The sequence below is a fragment of the Lactuca serriola genome, chromosome 4 (genome assembly GCF_051521515.1).
Source record: "Lactuca serriola cultivar US96UC23 chromosome 4, Lser_US96UC23_V15, whole genome shotgun sequence".
Lineage (NCBI taxonomy): Eukaryota > Viridiplantae > Streptophyta > Magnoliopsida > Asterales > Asteraceae > Lactuca > Lactuca serriola.
Window position 1 is genome coordinate 24,737,710 of NC_136411.1, and position 18,963 is coordinate 24,756,672.

Genomic DNA, 18,963 nt, shown 5'->3' on the forward strand with positions numbered 1-18,963 from the left:
GGCTATTTTGGAGGGCGGGAAAAAGTGGTCTATGAACTCTTCTTTCATCTTGGCCCAAGTGGTGACCGATCCGGGAGGAAGTGACTTTAGCCAATCCTTTGCAGCTCATTTGAACGTGACTGGAAGAATGCGAAGAAGTTGGGTCTCACGGAGGAAATTCGGTACATTGAAGTAGTCGGCTACATCATTCACTTCGTCCAAGTGCTTGTAGGCGTCTTCGTGATCCTTTCCATAAAAGGGAATCTCCTTGAGTTGGGCGAGAATATGGCCTTTTAGCTGGAAAGTGGCGGTCGCGGGAATTACAGGCTGCACAAGTCCCGGGCCGGTGTCATCACGCATACTCTTCTTCCATTCCCCCATGGGTACTTCATCTATATTAGCCATGGTGATGGCTAAATCGTCTTCAAACTCGGAGTCGTGCTCGTATGTGGGCTCTTCTTCTTCCTCGGTCTCGTACTCGATATCCTCTTGAATTGGGACGCCGATTGTCAAAGATGCACTGGATGCTCCTGATTTGCTGCTTCTCTTCTTGTTGAAAACGGACTTTAGGTTTTTGAGTGGTGAGTTCTTTGAAGAAGCGCATTCTCCAACAGTTTTGCCTTTGCTCCTCCTTAGTGCGGATTCCGGGTCTTCAAGAGGAGGGACCAGAGGTGTATCAGATCCTCGGGTCATGAAACAACTGTAAATAAAACAGAAAACGCGTAAAAAGAACAAAAATAAAATAAAAAATTAAAGCTGTAACAGCGATGTACTCGCTGAGTTGACACGAGTGCACTCGGCGAGTTCAAGGCAAAAACAGAAAAAAAAATTCTAGTTACTCTAAAAACAGAATTTTATTAAAACTAATTCTACTTACTGAATTACCTTTTAAATAACATTGTGTGAGATAAATCCCACACAAAGGATCGATTAAATTAGAATTTAATGTTAATTTTTAGAACCGTTCCCCGACAACGGCGCCAAAAAAACTTGATGTGTGCAAACTCACTTAGTTTGAAACCTACTTTTAATTTTAAAATAACACACAAAGGCAGTGAACCTATCAATTGTGGTATAGTTGAATAAGTAGGGTATCGAACACAGGGAACGGCAAATTAAAACTAAAAACTAATTTTATCTAAATTAATTAATAAGTAGGGGGTTTTCTCTAGTTTTACAAGACTAGAAACTTGCTAACTATTACTAATTAAAAAACTAGAAAATAAAGAACTAACTAGATTCAATAAATGGAAAGGAACTTCTGTTTAGTTCAACTCAATTGATCCTATGGTTGATTTCAAGGTAATGGTGCAATGAATTAATTCTTTTGTTGGTTACCGATTCAAGTGATTAGATTCGCATTCACTACACTAATCCTTAACAAATAAACTAATTTAAACAGTGGTCAGTTGTCTAATTTAATTAGATTTACTAGATTAATTATTCGGGTTAATTTAGACTTGCAATAGTTAACTAATTTAATCTTTTAATTAATTTCTTGTTGATGGTCATCACACAAGCTAGCACATGAATTTACTCAATTTTCTTATAACTCTAGTTTCATGTTTATTAATCCTAGACATATGGCAAAGTGATCACATATGAGGTTGATAATCAATAGATGTTCATGCTAATAAATTATCGTCCTATTAACAAAAAATTAATTATTATTCACACACAAGGTTCTTTAGCAAGCTAGAATAACAAAAATTCACCAACTTAGAATTAATCCTACCAATCAATCATACCATATTATCAACTTTGTATCCCCAAACAGAAGTCTAAAGGTTTTAGCTCATAATTGAAGTAAATAACAGCAAACAAACAGAGTCTAATTGTTTAACCATAATGTCAAAACAAAAGATTAAGTAGAATGATGAGATTTTGCCTCAATTCTCCTTCGAGATTGAATTCTAGCTTCTCTCGTCGTCTTCTAGGGTTTTTCTGCCTTCTTAATCGCAGCTAAACTCTTCTGAATTGTCCCAGAATTCTTCCCCATCGTTCTGAGGAGTTATCCTTATATATACGAATTGACTCGTCGAGTCAGGTGGCGACTCGTCGAGTCCATTTCTCAGTCCCCGTATTGTGATAAGTCTCTGGGATCCCGAGTCTTTATCTTCTCGAATCTTCGCTTGGACTCGCCGAGTAGTCGACCCTACTCGTCGAGTAGGTGTTATTTTTGGTGTTTTTCTTCTTTGTTCCATTCTCGATCTCTCAACCGCTTCTCCTGCTTCCTTCTGCTTCCGAGCTTCATTTTTGGACTGAAAATATAATTCAAACACTTTTAAGTACCTTTTGTGCATAAAATGCAATAATTTTGCTAATAAATGAATAAAAATCTATACTTAATATGAACTAAATATGCACATATCAAAATACCCCACACTTGACTTTTGCTTGCCCCCAAGCAAAACTAAATTTTAAACATTAGAATAACATATGACAACTCCAATCTAACCCAACCATTATGCCAATACCGCAACGTGTACATTTGTGTCTAAATTTGTCCTAAGTACCCCCCCCCCCCATACTCCAAATACTCACAATCCTCATAAATATTCGCCCACTCACCCCGAACTATGCTCATTTTATGCAACCCTTCGAATCCATCCGCAGAAAACCTCTTACCCTCAAGGTATTTTTAATTGAGCAACCCAAGCATACATAATCTAGAATTACAACTTTTCGATACCACTATGGAGCTTTTTCGAATTCTTCACTTCCTTGATAATTTAATCTTTGATCTCTTTGAATTCACCACCTTTATTGATTTTTGGTATCTTCAACTTTTTGAATTTCTTGGAATTTTGATCTTTTGATCTTCACTTTGATTTGCTCCAAAATTCTTCAACTTTTCTTGCAATTCTCTCTCTCTTTTTTTTTAACATGTACCTCTCTTTTTTCACTCAATAAACCTACATGCTTAAGCAGGGGCGCTCATATTGGCTAACGATAATAATTTTCCTGGATACAATTCAGGTTTAGGCTGCTAAACATATTGCATCCCTCAGGTTGAGCGGGGTCGTGTTTTTGTCCCATGATTTCACTGGAATAATGAAGCCACAAATGCACTAGAACGTGTATAGGCTCAACTAAACATTTGGGTTTTCATACAAATATCAACACAATTCTAATATGGAATCCTAATTTGCTTTACCAAAATTTTCTAAATTAGCCCTAGCAATTTCAAAATTTATCAAAAATTAACTAAAATTTCAACAAATATAACCAACCCCCTACCCCACACGTAATTTATGCAATGCCCTCATTGCATATTATGTAAAAACTAAAAATGCAAATATATAGAGGGAATTGGAACAAACTCCCCTGGGGTAGCAGTCGATAGGTTGATACTCTCTTCAGCTCCATCTTCAATTGACTTCAGCCATGGGAATAGCTCATCCATGACTTGGGCATCAAAATCTCGTGTGGCAGCTCCAAATATGTAGGGGAAATAGTGTAAGATCTTCAAGAATCGATATGGAAGAATAAGTTATCAAGTGGTACACTCATCAGCATCAAATCAGCAGTCCTTTCGGTATAAAAATGAATGACTCGTCAAGTAAGTATGTAGACTCGTCGAGTATAAGCGCGGACATCTTCGAATATGTGAGATTACAAGGCGACTCGTCGAGTCGGTTTATTGCACTCGACGAGTAGACCGCTGGACGAAAAAAATGATATTCTGCATTTGTTCCAGCCTCTAATTAATCTGCAAAATGTCTCCTCACTTCTGGACTCACTCGCTCATGTCCCTAAGGACCGGACTCAATACTTTGACTCTAACACTTCCCTTTCTTGACTCTCTTTCACTCTTTATAACCCTTTTGAATCTATAACTCTAACCCTTCTATGCAAGCACTCCTAATTCAATTCTGAAAATTATCAAGGCAATCACACATTAAGCAAAACAGTAAAAAGTCTTAACAAATTCCAAACACACCAAATAAGAACAAAAATAAAAATTGTTCAATAAAAACACAAAAAGACTAATCATCCTCATCATCGTCATGATCCGGCGCCGCTCGACTTCCACTCGCACAGCTCCTTCTCGCATTGATCACCTCTTCCCACGACGGAATATACGGGAAGTTACCACCATCAATATGCGGTATGTTGAAATGGTCAAATAACCGAATATGGGATTGATTGCTAAAGTTGATACCCCGCGCCATTTGATCTTGTAACCGCCTCATCTCAACATTGTAGCAATCCATTGGCACTTCATCATTGTCTACCGGAATCACCGGCGGTTCCTCCTCGACATCACGCTCTCGCCTCGACCGGACCCTCCTTCCCGGCGCCTCGGGACCAACAACAGGATCATCATGCGGAATAGCATAATGACCTCCAACATAATCCTCAATGATCCTAGCCCTCCTAAAAAGAATAGGATTGAATGGAGGGGTAGGAATCATAGTCATCAAGTTCCACGCGCCACGGGTCATCAACCCAAATGAATTAGCGAGCCATGTGAAAAACATGCCACCATTAATCTTCGATGTCTTGCTGTCTTTGACCGCACCCTCAGCCAAATATGAAGCTAAACACCAAGGAATATTGCAGAAAGTATCGGGTGTGATAATGCTCCATAAGTAGAAAACATCAAGGTTAGAAACCTTGTCATCATCCTTCCTTTGATTAATGGTGGTGGAAATAAGGCGGTGGATAAGGCGGTGTGTAGGTGACCTAATGCTTCCCTCCTGGGCTGATTTCGGAATGTACACTTTGTTGGCAATCGTATTCCACCAACCCGTGCTCGTCACTCCATCGGGGAACACTTTGTGAGAGTGTTCCATAAATGCACGGAAAATTGCGGTCGACACCAATGACCGATCATAAATACCCATCCGACAAGCCAACTCAACAACGGAGCACTGATGAAACTCGCCCCCAAGACAGAAACTAACACTCGTCGGGTGATAACAGTCATCCCCCCACGAAAAGATACCATGGAGAAGAATTCTAGGCAAAGCTTCCGGTACACCGGCTCTTGAATACGGAAGACCCGGCTCCACCCATCGTCTCCCCCTCATAAACAAACTCCTTTAAAAGATAAGGAGCCAACTCCTCTTCATAGCGCACGCTTTGCAACCAACCCCAATCAACTCCTCTTCAGCCAATTTCTTCTTCCACCTCGTCATAATAGAAGCGGATTAGATTTGAGGGAAATTTAGCCAAGGAAAATCTCCTTGGCGTCCACTTGAACCTTGCCCCCTGTGAAACATGATTCCTGCAAAACAAAGAGCATAACACCAAGCCAACATAGAAAATCATTAAAATAAGTCACTCTTGTGTCCCCGACTCGACTCGTCAAGTCCATGAACGACTTGGCGAGTCGCAAGAACTGCGCGAGTCAATCGGCGAGTTGGTTTAAATTGAACCATGACATCTCAAAATTACTTCAAGTGTTTTGTTCAGGGGCATGTCTATAAGGTGTTAGGGCAAGAATAGTCATGCAAAACAACATAATTCATGAAAAATCGAAACCCTAGAATTTCACTATTCATCAAAATCATGTTTTCTATGAAATTACTACCGTAGATCATCTTAAAATCATGCTTCTAACAGAAAATAAGAAGAAATTAGTTACCTTTTGTGATAGAACTTGAAAAAAACATGAAGAACAGTGGAAGAAGGTTTGAAGAAGATGAATGCTTGAGAGAATTTGTTGGAGGGAGGCGCACGACGAGTGTGTTGTGAAAAAGAAACTGATTTCATTAGGGTTAAAACCCTATCTACCGGTTGTAAAAGTAATTTCATTATTTTTTTTCTGTAAATAATACCGACTCGTTGAGTCTGGGTCAGACTCGGTGAGTCTGGTCGCGATTTTATTTTTTCTGAAATCTAAATAGACTCGTCGAGTCATGGTAAGATTCGGCGAGTCTCTTGCAAACAATTCAAAAATTTTAAGATTTTTGTCAATTATTTAGAAAAAGAAATTTATTCCACCCCACACTTAGTCGATACGCACTCTCAAGCAGACATGTCCGATGATTTGAAGATTAAAATTCAAAAAAAAAAGCGAAAAAAAAATCAAACAAAACTAAAAAGGTAAAAGAAAGCAAACTCTAAACAACGGGTTGCCTCCCGCCAAGCGCTTCTTTTTAAGGAGTCGTTAGTTGGACTCCTTCCCGTCTACGTCTCGTCATCTTCCAGCATCATGAATGCACGCCTAGTCTTTTGTGGTTTGTACTTCGTTTTATAAGCGTGAATCTTCTTTTTGTAAGTCCGTTTTGATTCCTCTCTCTTCTTTTTCACAGCATCATCCTCAGCTGCTTGGGCTTCCATTCTCCTCTTTTTCTTCTTCACCCCATTCTTTTTCACCTTCTCTTGCACCTCATTTTCTTCAAACTTAATTACTTCATATTTTGTGAAAGTGCATGCTCTAGGTTTGGTAATGAATGGTTGATCAGCCTCCATTCTCCTATCCTTTGCCTTCTCCTCTTTTTTTGTGCTTACCCCATCTTCAAGCGGAATTGCATCAAGACATGTTGTATGGGCGTGTTAAACTTCTGTATCCATTTCTCCTTCTGCTGTTTGTTCTTCTATAGAATCATGAAGAATATCCAAGTCCAGAATATGCATAGAACTAGTAACAAGCAGATCTAATTCGTCCAAGTTGTTGGCAATTTCGACTGGACTCGTCGAGTCCAGGAGAGTGACTCGACGAGTCGGATCGTATTCCACAATTTCCTCTGTGTTTTCTGAGTAGGCTCCTTCTAGTAGCGTTTCTATCTCCTCCAGGTCCTTGTTAACATCTCCATCTTCTCCAGAAGGTAGCAAAAACTTTTTTGGCTCTTTTTCTTGCAAAAGTTCAAGTTCTTTTTGTAGTATCTCATCATCCAAATGGATAAATGAGATTTCTTCTTTTCTTTTCTCTTCTTGCTTGGCTTCTGGTACGGCTCTAAACATTGCGGACTCGTCACCTACCCTCAATGTTAGTGTATACTCACATACATCAATTAAAGCACAAGTGGTGTTTAAAAATGATCTCCCCAAAATGATTGGAATTTTTGGGTCTTCTTCCATGTCAACCACAACAAAGTCTACGAGAAAGATGAACTTGTCGACTTTAATGAGAAGATCCTCACAAACGCCTCGTGGATGAATTGTCGTCTTGTCCGCCAAATGGATCTTCATGTTTACCGGTCTTGGCTCTGGTAAATTCAACTTCTTAAAGAAAGAGAAAGCCATCAAATTGATGCTTGCACCCGTGTCGGTCAACGCTTGGGTGACAAATGCATTTCCAAACTGGCACGAAATTATAATACTCCCCGGATCGCCCTTCTTTTCGGGTAGCTCACTCAATATTATTTCCGCTTCTTCAGCTAAGTCTTTCCTAGCAGCAAAGAGACTTTTTAGTAAGTTCAAGTACTTAGGTGTTGTGAGAATCGTCTTTACAAATGGCACATTGACTTGTAGGGCTTTAACGTGCTTCATAAAGGCTCTATAGGCTTCAACTTTTTCCACAGGCACGACTTTGATTGGGAATGGCAGAGGAGGATTATATGGCTTTAAGGGAATGACAGTTTTGTCATTTACGCATGGACTCGTCGATTCCATTAGAGGGACTCGGCGAGTCAGGTCGGGTTTTGCTGGAGCCGACTCTTCTGCCTTTTCTGTCTTCCTCTTGGAGATCCTCTGTGCATGTGTGAAAATTTCTTCATTGCTGGAAGTCACTGCACTCACATTCTCCATTCTCGGATTGGCTTCGGTATTACTTGGAAGTTGACCCGGCCTTCTTTCGTTCACTTGGTGTGCAAGTGTGACATCCCCAAAATCACGGCCAGAAAAGACCGATTTTGTTTATGCTTTATAAAAATCAGAGTACTTCATTTTATGAAAAGGTTGCGGAATTTGTTCCCAGAAAAACATGGTAAATACATTATTAAAACATTTTCGAAGAAACATATTTATTTCATTTTAAAACGTTTGGGATGTCATCGTTAATACCGAAACATAACATAAACAGAACTTACAATGATTTACACTAGTGATCTACATCTCTTTTAAATCTCTCAGTGTAATGTCACTTCACTTCGTCACCTGTGATATACATAAACTGAGTGGGTCAGGTTGGGAAACCTGGTGAGTACATAGGGTTTTCAACCCACAATAATATAATTGTTATGTTCAATCATCAAACAATTAACCCAATTACCCATCCCCGTTATCTTCTTTACTCTTAAGGATTTAACCTAAAAGTCATCTATCCTGCATTCGTTTATTCCGAAGTCCCTTACTTCCAGGGTTATAGGACTGGCACTAAATCCATAGCTGCCGATGTTCGTTCGTAAAGCACTAATTCCATAGCTGCTATAGTCTATTCATCGGGTACTAAATCCATAGCTACCAGTCTTTATCTAATAGGTACTAAGTCCATAGCTACCAATGTTCAACAGGTACTAAGTCCATAGCTACCAATTCCTACAGGTATTAAATCCTTAGCTACCAGCGTCTAACTAATAGGTACTAAGTCCATAGCTACCAATTTCCATTAGGTACTAAATCCATATATAGCTACCTACGTCTAACAGGTACTAAGTCCATAGCTACCGGTGTTCGTCCCATAGGCACTAAGTCTATAGCTGCCAATGTATACTCACGTCATCTTCTATCTCTCATCATTCATCTACCCATCTCATACCCAACATATTCGTATATATAAAATACGTATACAGTTTAAATCCTTTAAAACATGTATAAAACGTTCATCCAACATAGACAGCAAGTATTCAGATAATATGCACACATAGCACGTAGTTTATATAAAATACTTCATATCTATGTGTAAGATGAAAGGGACTATGCGCTCACTTGATTAGGTGGTGACTCAGCACTCGGACAGCGCTTCGATACTCTCAAAACGATATTCCTTCGATAAAACCTAGTATCGATACCACTAGGGTTTAGTTTAACGATAACCGCGACAAATTAATTAGTCTGACTATTATTAAGCGTTAATAACGCTCAATATAACTCATAATAATAGCCCAAATAATTATTTTAAGGACCTAATAACATTCCTATAATTATTTGAAAGCTATATTAAAAATTGCATAAGCGTAGCATACTTACAACGAATTTTATTGAAAACCGGAACTTAATTGGAGCAGCGTTTCGAAACCGAAAAACTCCTTTTTCTCGGGACTCCAGGAGCCTCGGGGCTTCCCTAGGGTGCTAAGGGTTTAACTAGGGCTTAGGGGAGGTTTATAGCACTTAGAGAGAGAAAGAAGTTAGAGAGAGAAGTGAAAAGGTGTGAAAAATGAAGGATAATCGGCCTCCTTTTATAGCCCTGCGAGGCCTCGGTACGCTGGGCGTACCTCGGACCTACGCGGGGCGTAGTCATCGGATAAGAGCGCCAGACCGACTCCAGCTGTTAGCCACTTCAGACCGGATAAGACCGAGGTTACGCGGGGCGTTCCGGATCTCATACGCGGGGCGTAGGGCGAGGCATCGTGGCATGATCCGAAGCGAGATCTGAGACCTTCATCGGACGGCCCACAACGCGCCACGTCATTAGCTCCTTATCAGCCTTCGCAAATTGCATTCTCGACTTCTAAAAATCATAACTTTCGCATACGAGCTCCGTTTTCGACGTTCTTTATATCCAAGCGAAGGTGGGAACGTACTCTACAACTTTCGTTTAGACTTTGTCGGCTAATTTTGGCTCGATTTTAAATTTTATATTATTAACGGGCCGGGACACAATTGGTCCGTTAAATCCTCATAACTTCTTCATCCGACATCCGTTTTCGCCCATCTTTTTCTTGTTACTCTAATCTCAATGAGATTTCGATTCTCGTTTAGGTCATGTCGGCTAAAAACTGCTCGATCAAATATTCGAATTTCGGGTTGTACACTGCTAGTCCGAAACTTCGAAAAATCATAACTTCTTCATACGAAGTCAGATTTGGGCGTTCTTTTTATCGATGTTCTTAGTTTAACATATTCTACGACTTCTGTTTAGATCGCTAATGCTAAATCTCGCTCTACCGTAAATTCACTATTTACGCTTCCCGGTATCGTGCCGGTTCCGTTGCGAAACTTCAACGGGTCATAACTTCTTCGTTATAACTCGGATATCGGCGTTCTTTATTTGTACGAAAACCTTGTAACATACTCTACAACTTGGTTAAGATTATTTATTCTAAATAATCTTTTGTCGAAAAGTCGTTTTTGACCCCTATTGCCTCTAATTTGACTAGCTCGGATTTGCGGGTGTTACAGCAAGCTGTCCCAGCTGTTTCTCTATGTTGAGAATGGATGCTTGCTGATTCCTTAGCATGTTTATGGTCTCATTTATTGCAGCATCGTGATCATTGTGTCTCTTTTCGGACGCGGCTATGAATCTAGTGAACATTTATTCCAAATCGGCTTTCTTTTCTATCACCGGTTCTTCCTTTTGATAATATCCCCTCTCCTTATGCTTGTATTTCTCCTCCTTAGATTTTTTGTATTCTTCGTATGGGAGCCATTCTTTCTTCGGTTTCCGCCAATTTTCGTCGTATCGATCGCCACTTGAATAGAATACTTGAGCCTTTTTGTTTCCATTCTCATCCAAATCACAATCGTTTGTGAGATGGGGCCCTCTACAATTTTCACATCCAACCCTAATAACATGGATTGTTTGATCCATTTTTGTCATTCTCCTATCTAGACTATCGAGCTTAGTTATCACCGCCGCCATGCTATCATTTGCCGAGTTCACTACCCCCCGACTTACTTCATTTCTTGGATTGTGGTATTCTCTAGAGTGGTTAGAGAATTCTTCAATTAGCTCCTTGATCACTGGGGGTGCCTTCTTCGTGAGCGGGCCTTGAAAATCGAGCAATTGCCTTGTGGTGACATTGACTCCATCATAGAAAATGGAGACCTCTTGTTGGCTATTAAGGTCGTGGTGTGGGTAATTTCTAAGCAAACTCTTGTACCTTTCCCATGCTTCATAAAGAGATTCTCCGGGTTGTTGCTCGAAGTTGGCAATGGCTTTCTTTAGCTTGGCTATTTTGGAGGGTTGGCAAAAGTGGTCTATGAACTCTTCTTTCATCTTCGCCCATGTGGTGACCGATCCGGGAGGAAGTGACTTTAGCCAATCCTTTGCAGCTCTTTTGAACGTGACTGGAAGCATGCGAAGAAGTTGGGTCTCGCGAGGGACATTCAGTACATTGAAGTAGTCGGCTACATCATTCACTTCGTCCAAGTGCTTGTAGGCGTCTTCGTGATCCTTTCCATAAAAGGGAATCTCCTTGAGTTGGCCGAGAATATGGCCTTTTAGTTCGAAAGTGGCGGTCGCAGGAATTGCAGGCTGCACAAGTCCCGGGCCGGTGTCATCGCGCATCCTCTTCTTCCATTCCCCCATGGGGACTTCATCTATATTAGCCATGGTGATGGCTAAATCGTCTTCAAACTCGGAGTCGTGCTCGTATGTGGGCTCTTCTTCTTCCTCGGTCTCGTACTCGATATCCTCTTGAATTGGGTCGCCGATTGTCAAAGATGCACTGGATGCTCCTGATTTGCTGCTTCTCTTCTTGCTGAAAACGGACTTTAGGTTTTTGAGTGGTGAGTTCTTTGAAGAAGCGGATTCTCCAATAGTTTTGCCTTTGCTCCTCCTTAGTGCGGATTCCGGGTCTTCAAGAGGAGGGACCAGAGGTGTATCAGATCCTCGGGTCATGAAACAACTGTAAATAAAACAGAAAACACGTAAAAAGAACAAAAATAAAATAAAAAATTAAAGTTGTAACAGCGATGTACTTGCCGAGTCGGCACGAGTGCACTCGGCGAGTTCAAGGCAAAAAAAGAAAAAAAATTTCTAGTTACTCTAAAAACGGAATTTTATTAAAACTAATTCTACTTACTGAATAACCTTTTAAATAACTTTGTGTGAGATAAATCCCACACAAAGGATCGATTAAATTAGAATTTAATGTTAATTTTTAGAACCGTTCCCTGGCAACGGCGCCAAAAACTTGATGTGTGCAAACTCACTTAGTTTTAAACCTACTTTTAATTATAAAATAACACACAAAGGCAGTGAACCTATCAATTGTGGTATAGTTGAATAATTAGGGTATCAAATGCAGGGAACGACAAATTAAAACTAAAAACTAATTTTATCTAAATTAATTAATAAGTAGGGGGTTTTCTCTAGTTTTACAAGACTAGAAAATTGCTAACTATTACTAATTTAAAAACTAGAAAATAAAGAACTAACTAGATTCAATAAATGGAAAGGAACTTCTGTTTAGTTCAACTCAATTACTCCTATGGTTGATTTCAAGGTAATGGTGCAATGGATTAATTCTTTTGTTGGTTACCGATTCAAGTGATTAGATTCGCATTCACTACACTAATCCTTAGCAAATATACTAATTTAAACAGTGGCCAGTTGTCTAATTTAATTAGATTTACTAGATTAATTATTCGGGTTAATTTAGACTTGCAATAGTTACCTAATTTAATCTTTTAATTAACTTCTTGTTGATGGTCATCACACAAGCTCGCACATGAATTTACTCAATTTTCTTATTAACTCTAGTTTAATGTTCATTAATCCTAGACATATGGCAAAGTGATCACATAGCATACGAGGTTGATAATCAATAGATGTTCATGCTAATAAATTATCGTCCTATTAACAGAAAATTAATTATTATTCACACACAAGGTTCTTTAGCAAGCTAGAATAACAAAAATTCACCAACTTAGAATTAATCCTACCAATCAATCATACCATATTATCAACTTTGTATCCCCAAACAGAAGTCTAAAAGTTTTAGCTCATAATTGAAGTAAATAACAGCAAACAAACAGAGTCTAATTGTTTAACTATAATGTCAAAACAAAAGATTAAGTAGAATGATGAGATTTTGCCTCAATTCTCCTTCGGGATTGAATTCTAGCTTCTTTCGTCATATTCTAGGGTTTTTCTGCCTTCTTAATCGCAACTAAACTCTTCTGAATTGTCCCAGAATTCTTCCCCATCGTTCTAAGGAGTTATCCTTATATATACGAATTGACTCGTCGAGTCCATCTCTTAGTCCCCGTATTGTGATAAGTCTTTGGGATCCCGAGTCTTTATCTTCTCGAATCTTCGCTTGGACTCGCCGAGTATTCGACCCTACTCGCCGAGTACGTGTTATTTTTGGTGTTTTTCTTCTTTGTTCCATTCTCGATCTCTCAACCGCTTCTCCTGCTTCCTTCTTCTTCCAAGCTTCATTTTTGGACTGAAAATATAATTCAAACACTTTTAAGTACATTTTGTCCATAAAATGCAATAATTTAGCTAATAAATGAATAAAAATCTATACTTAATATGAACTAAATATGCACATATCATAGTGTTAATAGAAATGAAAGCATCGAAGGAGGTTAATTGGAAAAAGTTGAGAGATTTAGCAAACTATAATCGAGAGCCAAATATTTGAATAAGTGTGGGGTTTCTATCAGATGGCAGGAGAAGTTTGAAAGAATTTTATAGAAAAAGAAGATGTTTGAAGTGGTCCTAAGCCATAAGAAGTAGAGAGATGCATTACAATTTGGCTCAAAAGATATTCTGTGAATCCTAGTAACCACAACGTGGCCATCACTATGCCACACCATGGCATGTGTTATTTTCATGATTAGACTCTGTTAGACTTACCTACTCAGCGTATAGTATGCTTCCCACATCGTGGCCCAATTCAACACACTTTTCGAAGATGGTTCTTTGGGTTATATTTATTTGGCACATTCACGAGGTAAGAATCCTGAAGTATTGTTTTTCTGCTATCATGTGATATGTCAACCACACAACTTTTGGTTTCGACCTTGCCACTTTTATTAGGTGTTTGTTCCTTTTTTCTCCCTTTTACTTTTATGCTCTTTAATTGTTTATGCATGTAATGGGGACATTGCATGAATTAAGTGCGGGGTAAGGGGTCGAATATAGGAATACAAGCATATTGATTTGAAAAATAAAAAATGACTAGGATTAAAAAATATTTGGAGTATAAAGACTTGAAATAATGGTCTAATTTTTAAATCTAATTAAAAAAATTGTTATATTGTTGTGTTAAGACCTAGGTGGCTAGTGTTGTATGGGACAATCTGATGCGAGTTTTGATGCTTAATTGAGCCAATATATGTTCTAGTGTATTTGTGGCTTCCCTATCCTAGTTAAATCGAGAGACAAAAACATAACCTTGCTTAGTTTGAGGGGCATAATATTTTTATCATCATCTACAAGAAATGTATCCAACAAAGCTTATGTAGTCATTGCACCTTAAACTAATGCATTTAACCAATAAGGGTTGAAGTTAAGTTTCCAAGCTTAAGCATATGTTTTTCTTTTTTAGGATTTTTAGTTTTGAGTGAAAAAATTGAGTTGTGAAAAAAGAAAAAAAATAGAAAAGAATAGAAAAGAAAAAAAAGTTGCAAAAGTTTGAGTGAATAAGAGTGTACAAAGCTATGAACATCAAATGTTATGTAGAAAAGTTCCAATAATTGAAGTGTCAAGTTGTGGAATAAGGCAATTTGCCAAGTTATTATTATTGTAATTTTTTCTTTCTAGGTTATTTTTTCCATATGTATGCTTGGGTGCTTAACCAAAAATTACCCTAAGGTTAAAGAAGATTTCTGAGGATATATCCAGATGGATGAATAAAATGAATGTTGTTCAAAATAACTGGGAAGTGGTTATGATGATTGTAAGTATTTAGGATTTGGGAAGTATTTAGGAATCATTAGACACAAATACATGCATTGCGGTCTCGATGTAATGGATGAGCTGAAAATTGATTGTCTTGTGCGATAATGGTAGCTATGGTTTTGATGTGATAATATGATAATTATAAAATCAGTTTTTCTTGAGGGCAAGCAAAAGTCAAGTGGGGGTGTTTTTATATTTCCATATTTATTCATATATTTTTTGCATTATCTTAATATTTTTAGCTACAATTTTACTTATTTAGGACAAAAGGTACTTAATATGCTTGAAATATGTTTTATAGCAGCAAAATACATGCTCGGGATAAAATGAAAGTAAATTATGCAGCTGCAAGAGGCAAAATTCGATCAAGTCAACCAAAGTCAAAAAAATCCATGCATACTGAAGTCCATGGCGTAGAGATCCTTAGCCATGTTTTGGTGAGGAGAATATTTGTGAATAGAGAAACCGAATTGGGGTATACGCCTTATAAAAGATAGCCACGCCGTGGAGCCAATCTGCCACGACGTGGGAGCCAATTTTTGAAAACTATATATATTGCGGTTCTACCTTTAACCCTACCTTATGCTTCAAATTATTCTAGACTATAGAAGACTAAAAACCCTCTAGAAAACCATTAGAAGTTCAAAAATCGATTGGAGCTAAATTGTTGAAGAGATACAGAAGAAAACAACATTAAACCTTTTGGTTTGCTAGCTTTAATTATGTCTAGTCTTATTTGTTTCGATTGTATGTGTTTTTTTGCTATGATTATGGGATAAAACCTTCTACTTTCGTTGGTGATGATGAACCCTTTGAACTATGAGTTTATTTTAATCTTATGACTATTTATTTTTGGTTTTTCTAGTGTTGATAAATCATATCCTTACATGTTTAAGTCCTAGTTTTTAATTTCCTCGATACAAGTTTTGTGTAGTAGAAGATCATTCTATTTGCATGAATTTGTTTACCTAGAGGTTTATGATCATTAAATTGCTAGATCTAGGATTGGAAAAATCTTAGATTAGGTAACTAAAGTTAGTAACTTTGACTGTGTTAGAGAGCATAACCGATCCATAATTTGTGCTTGGTTGCTTGACTTGATCATAGAAAAGTAACTCTTAGATTATCGTGCATAGCCAAATTTATCTTAATATCAATTTTGTGTTTACTTGTGTTTGATCATAACATAGTAAGTCATAAATTGGTAACATCTAGGAATTTGATAATAATTACTAGTTACATCATGATTTGGTAACCAACATTAGTAATTTTATAGAAATCAACCAAAGGAAATAAGGGGATTCGGATCTAATGAAAGTACTCTTTAAAACTGAATTCAAATCGTTTTATTTTCTAAGTTTGATAGTGATATTTGGTAGATGTTTGATTTAAGTTCTTCTGATCTTGCAAAATCAGTAAAAGAACCCTCATTTAAAGTTTGTTTCTTAGTTTAATTATTAAGAGTTATTTTATAAATTGAAATTTCGTTCCCTGTGTTCGACACTCGACTTACCTAAACCATTCCATAATTTGTCTAGGTATACTGCCTAAGTGTAATTTGTTAGTTAAGTATGTTAGGGTTATAAATTTAAAACTAGTAGTACATAAATTGCACATCAACCTTCCACTTGGCACATCTATCATGAGTGGCACAACTTCTTCATGAATGGCACAACATCTTCATGAATGGTGTAACATCTTAATGAATGGTGCAACATGTATATGAATGGTGTAACATGTTGCTTCATTCCACTCTAAATGCCCCAAGTGGCTCCAAGTTGCTCCAAATGATCCAAGTTGGTCCAAGTGCTCCACGTTGCTCCAAATGATTTATAAATGCTCCATTAAACTCAAATGCTCCATAAGAATGCTCAATATGCTCATGTCACATTTAGCAATCTGCATGCATGCCATCAAAAATATGAGTTTCAAAAATCTTTAAAAAGTATTCTCAGAAAACATCGAGTGTTACCAATTCATATCCTAACCATAACTAAATCAAATAAGGATAAACATGAAACAAAAGTCTAGTTTGAGTCCTTGATGCTTCTAAGTCCTCACACTCTACAGCCTACTACCAGAATCTGTAAACACATGGAAACATATTTTGTTAGACTATAAGTGTGGTGAGTTATAACATAACATAAAATACAACATAATCATAATAGACATATATGGATTGTCACATAAGTAACCAAGCATCTACACATATATTAGGTGATAAACAACGGGTCATCGTCTTTGTTTCCATGCAAGACTCTAAGTACAATCTTTCCTAGGGATGCATTAATCTAACTCTTTGCATGCATGTGTACACACATCATAAAACATAACATAATCTATTTATCATAACATAATGTAACAATAAAGTAAAAATTATATTTTTACGTTTCCGAGCATGTGAGAAGTATTACGTATTGCTGGGAAATTTACATAGATCAAAAAGTTGTTTTTCTAATTTAATTAAGATCTTGCTTAACTGAAAAGTAAAAGGTTAGGGTTAATTCGAAGAGTTTGTTTTGGTCAACTAATTTAGGTGAAAGAGATTATACTAGAGCTTGCTAGTTTTTCTCAGTACCAGCTTAGATATAACGCATTTTGAATAATTAGATCTGAAGTGTTTTGTAACATTTGGATTTTTAGAGGTATATTGGTGTGGGTTAATCTTGTGATTAAAGGAGAGACTTGACGAGTTGAGGGTCCAACTCGCCGAGTCGAGTCGGGTTCTCCAATGGATTTAATGAGTGGACTCAAAGAGTTCGAGGAGAGGGACTCGCCGAGTAGGTGTTGGGCAGAGAAACCCTAATCTCCGGGGTTTGGGACCTATTTAAAGGCACTTATAGCCTCCTTGGCCCCTTCCCAACAGTGTCTTCGTCCCTTGAGAGAAACCCTAGAGTTATTTATGAGCTAGAGAGGAAAGAGGCTTCTTGGAGGTCATTTCTTTGAGAATAAGATCAAGGGAGTTGCTAGGATCTCAGAGGAGAGTTGGTTGATCAGTCTCATCTTCGTTTCAAGCTTCAGATCTGGTACAACTCTTGCCTCCCTTGTGTTTGAGTAGATTTCCTTGGTTGTAAAGTTGGACTTGTATCCATATTGATGGGGTTTTGGGTGCATCCAAACCCTTTTTGAGTCAATTGTATATCTGTACCTTGTGAGGTCCAGAGATCCAGAAAGTAGGCAGCCATGAGTGAGTAACCATGGAGCTTTGAAGCTATGGAGCTTCAACGGAGTCAAAATGGTGTATAGAGCAAAATACACCATGCATAAGCCTCAAGTTCAGACCTTTGCATGACTTTTGGGTAGTAGGAGGTTAGATCTATGAGTTTGGGTTGCAGATCTGACCTCAAATGGCTGAATGAGAAATCTGTGGGAGCCAACTCGCCGAGTCGTAGCGGGTTTGACCGAGTAGTCTTGACCCATTGTTGGCTCGCCGAGTTGGGATTCAACTCGACGAGCTGATTGAGTCCTAGGTAGAGTTCAGCTGATGCAAGGGGACTCGACGAGTCGCATGGGTGCACTCGACGAGTAGGGTCAAATGTGGACTGTTGACTTGAGCTTGACTTCTGTTGACTTTGCAGTTTTGGTCAACATAAGTAATAGAGGCCTTGGAAGGGTAAAATGGTCTTTTACCCATCTTAGAGAGTTAGAAAGAGAAGGAACCGCCTTCGATTATCTGAGTCGTGAAAAATAGTTATTATAAGAGATATTCATCCTATGTGTTAGGCGGTGGCGAGTTCGAGATTCAAGTGTGAGGATAGCTGCTTTCTGCTTGCCAGGTGAGTCTTCTCACTATACTTTACCTATAGTGGTAATTAGAGTTATGTGACAGAGTATTTTGTATGTTATTTATGTGATGTGATGCACTGCATTATTTCTATGTGATTTATGTTGTGTGTGTGTTCCATAGTTTACAAAGATAGGACCGAAATGTCCACAGAGTTAGGGCCAGAGGGTCCACAGAGTTAAGACCAAAGGGTCCATAGAGTTATAGCCTCGAGTGGATAATATATGTTTTATGTGGTATTTTGGGAAACTCACTAAGCTTCATGCTTACCGTGTTATGTGTTATGTGTTTCAGGTTTTCCTCTCGGAATCGTCGGACGACACCGGCTGGATTGTACACACCAGAGAAACAGTTATGAGGATCCTAGATTATTAATGGGGTTGTGCTTTGTAATTGAATAAAAGAGATTTTTGTACAATATGTTATGAAGAGTATGCATTTTAAAAATGAAAAATTGTTTTAAATTTCCACGTCGTTACAAGTGATTGCATGATTAGGAAAGTCGCAATAG

The 18,963-nt window shown here is 38.2% G+C and overlaps 1 non-coding gene across 1 annotated transcript; it reads left to right on the plus strand.

Annotated features, from left to right (window-relative positions):
- The first annotated feature begins 10,874 nt into the window (after positions 1-10,874).
- On the plus strand, positions 10,875-10,981 carry LOC145049069 (small nucleolar RNA R71). Its single transcript, XR_013683187.1, has one exon. It is a non-coding gene; the product is annotated as a small nucleolar RNA R71 (small nucleolar RNA).
- The last annotated feature ends 7,982 nt before the right edge of the window (positions 10,982-18,963 follow it).